This window comes from Ornithorhynchus anatinus, chromosome 2, assembly GCF_004115215.2.
Source record: "Ornithorhynchus anatinus isolate Pmale09 chromosome 2, mOrnAna1.pri.v4, whole genome shotgun sequence".
NCBI classification, from domain to species: domain Eukaryota; kingdom Metazoa; phylum Chordata; class Mammalia; order Monotremata; family Ornithorhynchidae; genus Ornithorhynchus; species Ornithorhynchus anatinus.
The window spans coordinates 130814272-130824097 of NC_041729.1; the positions used below are offsets into that span (position 1 = coordinate 130814272).

General features: G+C 43.2%; 1 non-coding gene across 1 annotated transcript; it reads right to left on the minus strand.

Moving 5' to 3' along the window:
* Window positions 1–7726: 7726 nt before the first annotated feature.
* LOC114809370 lies at window positions 7727–7864 on the minus strand. Its single transcript, XR_003757157.1, has one exon. It is a non-coding gene; the product is annotated as a small nucleolar RNA SNORA7 (small nucleolar RNA).
* Window positions 7865–9826: the final 1962 nt, after the last annotated feature.

The following is a 9826-nucleotide window of genomic DNA, read 5'->3' on the forward strand; positions in this document are numbered from 1 at the left end:
AAATGCTTAGTGTAGTGCTCTGCGCAGAGTAAGTACTCAATAAATATGATTGAATGAATGAATAACTAGACTGTAAGCTCACTGTGGGCAGGGGACGTGTCTACCAACTCTGCTATATTGTATTCTTCCAAGAGCTTAGTAAAGCACTCTACACACAGTAAGCACTCAATAAATATGATTGAATGAATAAACAGAGAATTTGGATGTCTCAAAGTCATGTATCCATTCACCTCTTTTTCCCATGAAACTGTGGCTAACTCCCTTGGGCAAAACAGCATCAAAGAGCAATGACATTTTTAAGATTCTCTACTGAAGGAGCTTCCACCACCCTGAACCGAAATCATTAATAAATCAGGCTATCCAAATGAGGAAGGAAGCTTGAAAGATTCTAAACAATAGCTATTTATCCCAACTAATTTCCATGTTTTCCTTTTGTTCAGATAATTGTTGCATTTGGTATGCATCCAAACTTTAGTTCATATAGAAGTGGAGTATATTTTAAAATACTCTTTTGTGGAGGAGGTAGTTGGATGATGATGGTAGGAGTGAATTTGAATTTCTTTCAACATCAATACAATGGAGGCATTTTATTACAATAGGAGCAGCCAGAGAGGTGACTAACTCCTTTTTAGGAGAGCAGGAAGGAGACTGGAGTTTAGTGTTCTTAAGATATTACCCAGGAAAAAGATCACATGTTTATTGATGTTTCCAATAGTGACCTACCTTGATGTGGCTTTAAACATAACAGGAGTTAGGAATTATGACGTCTGGAAGTAGTGGGAGAGTTTGTTTGAGGAACATTAGTCAGAACACTTACCTGAAACTCTGGCCTCTGAGGTCATCTTGTCCAGACTAAATGACAGGTGTTGGAGAAGCTCTGCATGGCGGAGTGGTCTTAGTAAAATAGTGAATGAGACCGTTTCTGTGGCCTAAGTCTTAGGTACTGCTGCAACTTTCCCTGTTGCACATCTTAGAGCAGATAATTTGTTTCCTTTGTTTCAGGATTTTTTTTCTTCTTTTCAGTCTCTTCCCCTTGATAGAAATTTGTTGATTTTTTTTAATCTATAAAAGAGAAAAGAGGGTGAGTGTTATTTTTGCTTTTGAGACTTTTCTACTATTATTGTTTTTATGAATGCTGCTTAATGAAAATGTATTCTGGTTCTTATCATGAGACCCTCCAGTCTTTCCCTCTCTGTTTCTGTTTCGTTCTTTCCTTCTATCCCTCTCATTAGAACACATCTCATCAGCTGCCCAGGACAATTATTTCTAGAAAGTACAGAACTATCCATGTGTGTTAGACTGATGTGTCTAGGCCAGAATGTTTTTGACTGCTTGGGCTGGTTTCAGCTGGAGAAACATCCCCAAGGGTGAAGGTAACATTCTGTTGCTCATGAAGAAGCAATCCTTGGCCCGGCCTGAACATTTTCTGCCAGTAATTTTCTCTGGTTTCATTCCGTAGCAGAAAGCTGCAGTGTGTTTCATACAAAGGCTGCTGAGCACAAGGTAGAGTTTGAAAAAAAAAAGAACTGAACCTTCCCATGCTGAGCAGTTAGAGTGAAGAGCTGAGCTTTGAACTGAAGCTAGTCTTTATTGTTAATCAGGGTATTTTACAGATGTTTCAGAAATGGCAGAAACCAACTTATTGTGCATTCATTTTCCAAAAGACACTGGGAGAACTGTGAGCCAACTGTTTGATGGGCGAAACCCACATCAGACGCTGGTATGGAGATGTTTCTTCACAATTGCTGCAACACCGATTGTGCTGACACCTGTTGTAAAGCCACATAAAGTAAGGATCATGGGAATGTACATTCCAGTTCCCACTAGAGAGTTGGTAGCCCATATTTTTATGTTAGAAGCATGATCACATGATCTTCTCCACAACCACTCTGTGTGTGTGTGTGTGTGTGTGTGTGTGTGTGTGTGTATGCAAAGATTTCCCACAGAACTCTGGAAGGTGAAGAGCTATGGGGCTAATTCCTACACAGCTTGGACTTAGAAAGTTGGGATTTCCTGGAAAACGTGGGAGGGGTCTGGGAGCAATAGGAAGAGCTTTTATTGGAAAACTAGGATCAGGCAATTGTCGAGGTAATAGTCGTCAACCAATTGTATTTCTTGAGCACTTAGTGTGTGTAGAGCACCGTACTAAGCAGTTGGGAGAGTACGGTATAACAATATAAAAGACACATTCCCTGCCCACTGTGAGTTTATAGTCTACAGTGAGAGATAGACATTAATGCAGATAAATTACAGTTTTGCACTTAAGTGCTTTCGGGCTGGGATATAGGAATGAATAAAGGGAGCAAGTCAGTGTGAAGCAGAAGAGGGTGGGAAAAGAGGAAAGGAGGGCTTAGTCAGGGAAGGCCTCTTGGAGGACATGTGCCTTCAATAATACTAATTGTTTTATTTGCTAAGTATTTTCTATGAGCCACGCTCTGTCCTAAGCACTGAAGTAGATACAACTTAGGTCAGGCATGGTCCATGCCCAAATGGGGCTCACAGTCTAAAGGAGAGAGAGAAAATAGAGAAAACATAATAATCCACCTTATGGGTGAGGAAACTGAGGCACTGAGAAGTTGGGTGACTTGCGCAAGGTCACAGATTAGGATTAGAACCCAGGTCCCCTGATTCCCAGGTCCATGCTCTTTCCACTAGCCTGCACCGCTTCTCTTGGTCAACACATTTTCTTTCAAAGACCCTCATATCAAAGTCCTGCATACTCGTGGATGTAGTGACACGTTCGGGGCACCATCTTCAAATGGAATGACAGCTCTCCTATTGTTTATCTACTTGTGCTTATTGTTTATACCTATCCTCATAATCTGTTAACTATCTGGTATTTGGTTAGCTACCATATATTTGTCAAATAATGCTTACTTGTTTCAGGGGATTCTTCCTAAGAAATCAATATGCACCCAAAACATTGGCAGTTTCTTCACAGGAAAAGTCTAATGGATTCTACCTATCTCAGTGTCAAGAGCATTATCTGACTTATTATCCAGCTGACATAGGGGATTTGCTGCCAGTATGCCCGATTCTCTTGTTCTTCAAAAAATATATTAGAGTAGGTACATGGGTCAAAAATGGAATGAGTTATCGATTTATAACGTCACAACACCTCTTCAAAACTAAACTTTCATCTCTGTCAAAATAAGGGGAAATTTAGCTCATTATGTGCCTCCCTATAGCAAGAGATTGAGGGCACTGTGGCAATCGAGAGCTTCAGCAAGAGCAGCCTGGGAAGCAATCATCAGGAAGAGGTCTGCTCTCCTGGAGTGCGTACTTCTGGAAATTTGGAATACTGAGAGGCAGGCTTAGAAACAGGAAAAGGGCTGTCCAAGGGGCAAGCACATCTCCATGCAAAGAGGCATCTTTTCCCCCATCACCACCCGCTAGACTGGATTGTCAGCTAAACAATCTTTTCTGTTGCCACACCCTTGAACCTGGATTGGACCCTCCCTGTGAAGAGAGCTATCTTCAAAAACAAAGCCTGGTTATAAATGAAACAAGCACAATATAAATTCAACATGAATAGTAAAGAAGAACAGGCAGGGTATTGTAAGCTCATTGTGGGCAGGGAATGTGTCTATCAGCTCTGTTATATTGTACTCTCCCAAGTTCTTAGTATGGTGGTCTGCCCACAGTAAGTGCTTAATAAATACGATTGATTCTGTAAAACCAACAGCTTACAGAATCAACTGACCTAACTGACCCAGGACTGTTGGCCTTTTTCGAGCACTTCAAGGTGGTACTTTCAAAGATGATGTTATTGATGGTGAAATCCTATCCATGGGTGAGAGTGAGGTTGAAAACTCCACTGTCTGCAATTCTTTTTATTGCTGTTATTACATGTGTTAAGTGCTTACCATATGTCAAGCATGGTTCTAAGCCCTGAGGTAGATACAAGTTAATCAGGTTGGACTTAGTTCCTGTCCCACATAGGGCTCACAGTCTAAGTATGAAGAGGAACAAGTATTCAATCCCCATTTTATAGCTGGGAAAACTGAGGCACAGAGAAGTGAAGTGACTTGCCCAGAGTCACACAGCAAGCATTTGACAGAATCCAAATTAGAACTCAAATCCTCTGACTCCCAGACCCATGCTCTTCCCACTTGGCCATGCTACACTTAAGGCTATGTCCTTTCTTCATCAAATGGGTATGTTTCCTAGAATCCCAATCTCTGTAAGACTCACAGTGGCTCATCGATCAATCAATCAATGGTATTTATTAAGCACTTACTATGTGCAGAGCACTGTACTAAGCACTTGGGAGAATTGCATGCTGTTCTGCCCTCTGCAATCCTTTCAATTGATAGGCCTCATTCATAAGCAGTGTGGCTTAGTGGAAAGAGCATAGGCTTGGGAGTCAGACGATGTGGGTTCTAATCCCAGCTCTGCCACTGGTCTGCTGCGTGACCTTGGGCAAGCCACTTAACTTCTCTGTGCCTCAGTTACCTCATCAATAAAATGGGGATTAAGATTGTGACCCCATGTGGGACAACCTGATTACCTTGTGTCTAGCCCAGAGCTTAGAACAGTGCTTGGCAAACAAATACCATCATTATCATTATTATTATTATGAGTCAGACTCTCGGGGTTTGCATGTGTCCCCTGCAGTCCATTTTATCACTGCTGCTTTGGCATCTTGCTGTGGTGATTCTTTTCACAGGTCTTTTCTGGGAGAATTGTGTTGCTGTGAGCATTTTTGCTTTAAAACTGTGAGCGACTGTATTTCTGGGCCCCATTCTTGGTAAGTCTGTCCTACCATTTGATCTAGAATCTGATGTATTGACGACACCAATGAAACTACTCAAGGACCTGTTTTCTTCATGGCATTGTGGTGCATCCACAAAGTGATTCATGATCCTTCTCATGTCTTTTTGCTAGTATGTTTATGTGTGTGTGTCTGTGTGTGTCTCTCTGTGTGTATACCTTCAGCACACAGGCATCTATGTAAAGCAATTATTGGGCTAATGTTCCCAGAACGTTTTATGGTTCTTACAGCCTGTTGAGCTGGAAAAGTTTCCCAGGGGATCAGAAGAATGTCTGAGCTCCATCTTGCCGATCCCGTATGGTATCCACAAACTTGGCAGGATCAGACCAATCGCCTAGCTCTGCTTCAGGCCGACGTGGATGGGAAATTAATCCATCACTTCACAGTATTTATTGAGCACTACTAAGAAATTACTAAGAATTAGTAAGAAGAACTAAGAAGTGTACTAAGAAATTAGGAGACTTCAAAACAGTTGGAAGACACTATCCATGATTTCAAAATTTCTGTAGAAGCTCCTTACCATCGGTTTAAAGCATTCAATTTCCATGTGCCAGCACACTTTGCTCCTCTAATTCCAATCTATTCACCGGACTTTGATTTTATACGTCATCGCCAACCCCTCACCCACTTCCTACCTCTGGCCAGGAACTCTTTCCCTTTTCATATCCAAAAGGCAATCATTTCCCCAACTTACTGAGCTTTATTAAAAGCACATCTCCTCCAAGAGATTTTCTTCACCTAAACCCTAGTTCCTCCTCTCCCAGTCCCTACTGTGTCACTCTTGCCCTTGAACTCTTGTGTTGAGAAGCAGTGTGGCCTACTGGCTAGACCCCGGGCCTGGGAGTCAGAAGGTCCTGGGTTCTAATCCCCACTCTGCCACTTGCCTGCTGTGTGACTTTGGACAAGTCATTTCACTTCTCTGAGTCTCAGTTCTCTCATCTGATCTCTCTCTCGTCATCTCATCTTAATGGGTATTAGGACTGTGAGCCCCAAGTGGGACAGGGATTGTGTCCAACCCAATTTGCTTGTATTCACCCAGTGTTTAGTACACTGTCTTGCACAAATAACAAATAACATATTATAATCTGCACCCTTTATTCACCCTTCCTAAGTCCTACACCACTTATGAATATATCCATCGTTTATGTTAATATCTAAATCATCTTCTACACTGTAAGTTCAATGTGGTCAGGGAACAGGTCTACTAATTCTGTCATATTATAGTCTCCCCAGTGCCTAATACAGTGCTCTGCACACAGGAAGTGCTCAATAGATATGATTGGTTGATTCTGGTCAGTCTGTGATGGTCCCCTCACATTAAGGAATACCCAGAGGTTCAGGTGAAATAAGGATGGAGGAATGTTACCCGGAGAGGGGGTTGGTCAAAAAGTCCAAAATATTCCCTGTCAGTCAGGGAAACTGTCTGACTTCAGTGTCCCAGGGGAAAGGCTTAGGAGCAAGATTAATGGTACTTAGTTACAAAAATGTTAGTCCTGGCAGCAGGCAAAAACCTCATTTGATCGGCTCTAAGGTGTGTTAGCCTCAAGCAGACTTGGGCCCGAAAAGGAATTTTCCACAAGAAAGTTCTCTTCAAATAATACATTTGGCCCATGGGGATGCAGTCACTGTTGTGGTTGAAGTTCTTGTTCTTTGGTATAGGGGTAAGGTCCTGGAATCTGAGGCTGTTTCTTCCCACTGTGAATTCTGACGGCCTTACTGTGTGTTCCGATGTGGTCAGGCCAAAACAGTGGCTGAATAATGAGAAAATTATTTCAGATTCGAGGGGCGAGTGACTCAATCCCTCAGCTCAACAGAAACTTGAAAACCATAAACAGAATCCTGCTTGATGCTAGACCATCCCTGGAGGAACCGAAGAAGAATCCCTTCAGCTCCCTGAAAGGTTTCCCCACATAGCTCTGTTAGATTTCTCAAGCACACACGACAAGTCCCTTTTTCAAACTCCTCCAGGGCCCTGGTTCCATTTTGTCTCAAGCATGTGTCTTTTGCATGCGCTTTCTAGCCTTCATGACGCCCGGGCAACCTCACCTACTATTTGTCTGTGTCTTCCAGGCTGTCGTGCGGTTGGCATCCACTCCCACACTGGCATGCCAAAGCGGTGAATGAACAATGGGGCAGCTTGGCACTGGCGTGCACTTTAATAACTGTGGAAAAGGAGGAATTTACAGATGCATGATTCAGCTCCCACTTCAAAGGTCTTCAACTGAAATCCTCCTGAAATGAGAAGCGGTGTCACTGGACACAATGCAACCTTATGCGTTCGCTTCCCGGTGTCACCGTGAATGGGGGTATCCATGGGTAAGGAAAGCTACACTGCAGAGGAATCAGTGGTGTAACCTGTCTTGAAATTCACGGAGAGAGTTTTCCCAAAGGTGACCCTGCCTGGGGAATACAAAGCATGTAGTGGGAAACGATTCAGCCTTCATGGCCTGTGAGAACACAGGAACAATCCTTTTTCACTGGCTGGGAGCCTGTCTGGAGTCCTCGCCAGTAATCTAGCTGCACAAACAACACAGTTGCCTTCTTGTTCAGGCCAAGAACACATCACCTTTACCTGCTAGGGCTGACATTTTCCTAAAAGCCTAGGAAGCTCCTTTCTTCATCCGGTTTCCACATCTCTGTCTTCACCACTGCTCCCACTGAAGCCATCATCTTTCTAAAGTCTCTTCCAGAACAGACTGGGAAAGGCATTATGAAGTGTTTGCTTGTCCAGTCTTATGCTGTCAAGTCGTTTCCGACTCATAGTGACACCATGGACACATCGCTCCCAGAATGTCTCACTCTCCATCTACAATCATTCTGGCAGTGTATCTATAGAATTTTCTTGGTAAAAATACAGACCTGGTTTACTATTGCCTCTTTCCACACAGTAAACTTGAGTCTCCACCTCCGACTCTCTCTTGTGCCGCTGCTGCCCAGCACTGGTGAGTTTTGACTTGTAGCAGGGTGCCTTCCACACACTAGCCACTGCCCAAGCTAGGAATGGAATGGGTAGGCCTCTGCTTGACTCTCCTTCCTGTAGCTGAGAATGGTAGAGTACTGGAAACTCTCCAGGTGTGACCCTGAGAGGGTGAAGTGTTTACTACACCTCTTGTAACTTGATGTACAATTTCAGAAGTGTTGACATAACATATGGGAACAGGATGGAGGATACTTAGAAATTTAGTTCAGAATATAGAGCACAGCAAGTGCTTTGATGAATCCTGAAGATTCTATCTTAACAACAATTCCTCCTTGTCCAAACGACTGCAGCATGGCTCAGTGGAAAGAGCCCGGGCTTGGGAGTCAGAGGTCATGGGTTTGAATCCCAGCTCTGCCACTTGTCAGCTGTGTGACCGTGGGCAAGTCACTTAACTTCTCTATGCCTCAGTTCCCTCATCTGTAAAATGGGGATTAAGACTGTGAGCCTCACGTGGGACAACCTGATGACCCTGTATCTACCCCACCGCTTAGAACAGTACTCTGCATATAGTAAGCCCTTTACAAATACCAACATTATTATTATTATTACTGCCATGTTGAACCAAGCACTCATAATATAATAATGATGGCATTTGTTAAGCGCTTACTATGTGCAAAGCACTGTTCTAAGTGCTGGAGGGATACAGAGTGATCAGGTTGTCCCACGTGGGGCTCACAGTCTTTATCCCCATTTTCCAGATGAGGTAACTGAGGCACAGAGTAGTTAAGTGATTTGCCCAAAGTCACAGAGCTGACAAGCGGCAGAGTCAGGATTTGAACCCATGACCTCTGACTCCCTAGCCCGTGCTCTCTCCACTGAGCCATGCTGCTTCTCATCTTACCCCACCTTGACTACTACATCAGCCTCCTTGCTGACCTCCATACCTCCCATCTCTCCCCACTCCACTCCAGTCCATGCTTCACTCTGATGTCTGGATGGTTTTTCTAAAAAAAAAACATTCAATCTATGTCTCCCCATTCCTCAAGAACCTCCTCTTGCTACTCATCCACCTCCACATCAAACAGAAACTCCTTACCATTGGCTTTAAAGCACTTTATCTCCTTTCCCCCTCCTATCTTACCTCACTGAGTTCCTAATACAACCCTGCATGTTCAATTAGCTCCTTTAATTCCAATCTACTTACTATTACTCAGATCTCATCTATCTTGCCACTGACCCCTCCCCCATATTCTGCCATTGACCTAGAACTCCTTCCCCAACTATATATGACAAATCACCATTTTCAAAGCCTTATTAAAATTACATCTCCTCCAAAAGGCCTTCCCAACTAAGCCTTCATTTTCCTGACTCCCTCCCCCTTCTGTGTTGCTTTTGCACTTTGATTTGGATCTCTATTCACCCACCCTCAGCCCCACAGACCTTATGTACATATCCATAACATATTAATGTCTGTCTCCTCCTCTAGACCCTAAGCTTATTGTCAGCAGGGATCATGTCTTCCAACTCTGTTATATTGTACTGTCCCCAGTGCTTAATACAGTACTCTGCACACAGTAATAATAATAATTTCAGTATTTGTTAGCACTTACTATGTGCCAGGAATGGTACTAAGCACTGGGGTGGATACAAGCCACTGTGCACATAGTAAGCGCTCAATAAATATGATCGTGGGTTCTAATCCCGGCTCTGCCACTTGTCTGCTGTGTGACCTTTGGCAAGTCACTTAACTTCTCTGTGCCTCAGTTACCTCATCTGGAAAATGGGGATTAATACTGTGAACCCCACTGGGGACACGGACTGTGTCCAACCTGATTAATTTGTGTCTACCCCAGCATTTAGTACAGTGCCTGGCTCATAGTAAGTGCTTAACAAATATGATAAAAGCCCCAGCACACATTGTGCACTGGCTAGCAGGGGTAGCAGACCAGTGGAATAGAAAATCTGGTTGAGAACTCTGCAACATCAAACCCTGATGAATTGAATTTCCCCAATCTGTTGTTGTGTAGAATACAATTTAAAAGGGTTGGAGATTTTGCTTCTTTCTAATACATAGTTATTGGCTATTTACAATGCATTATGAAGCTTTATCATAATGTGGAATCTGACAAATA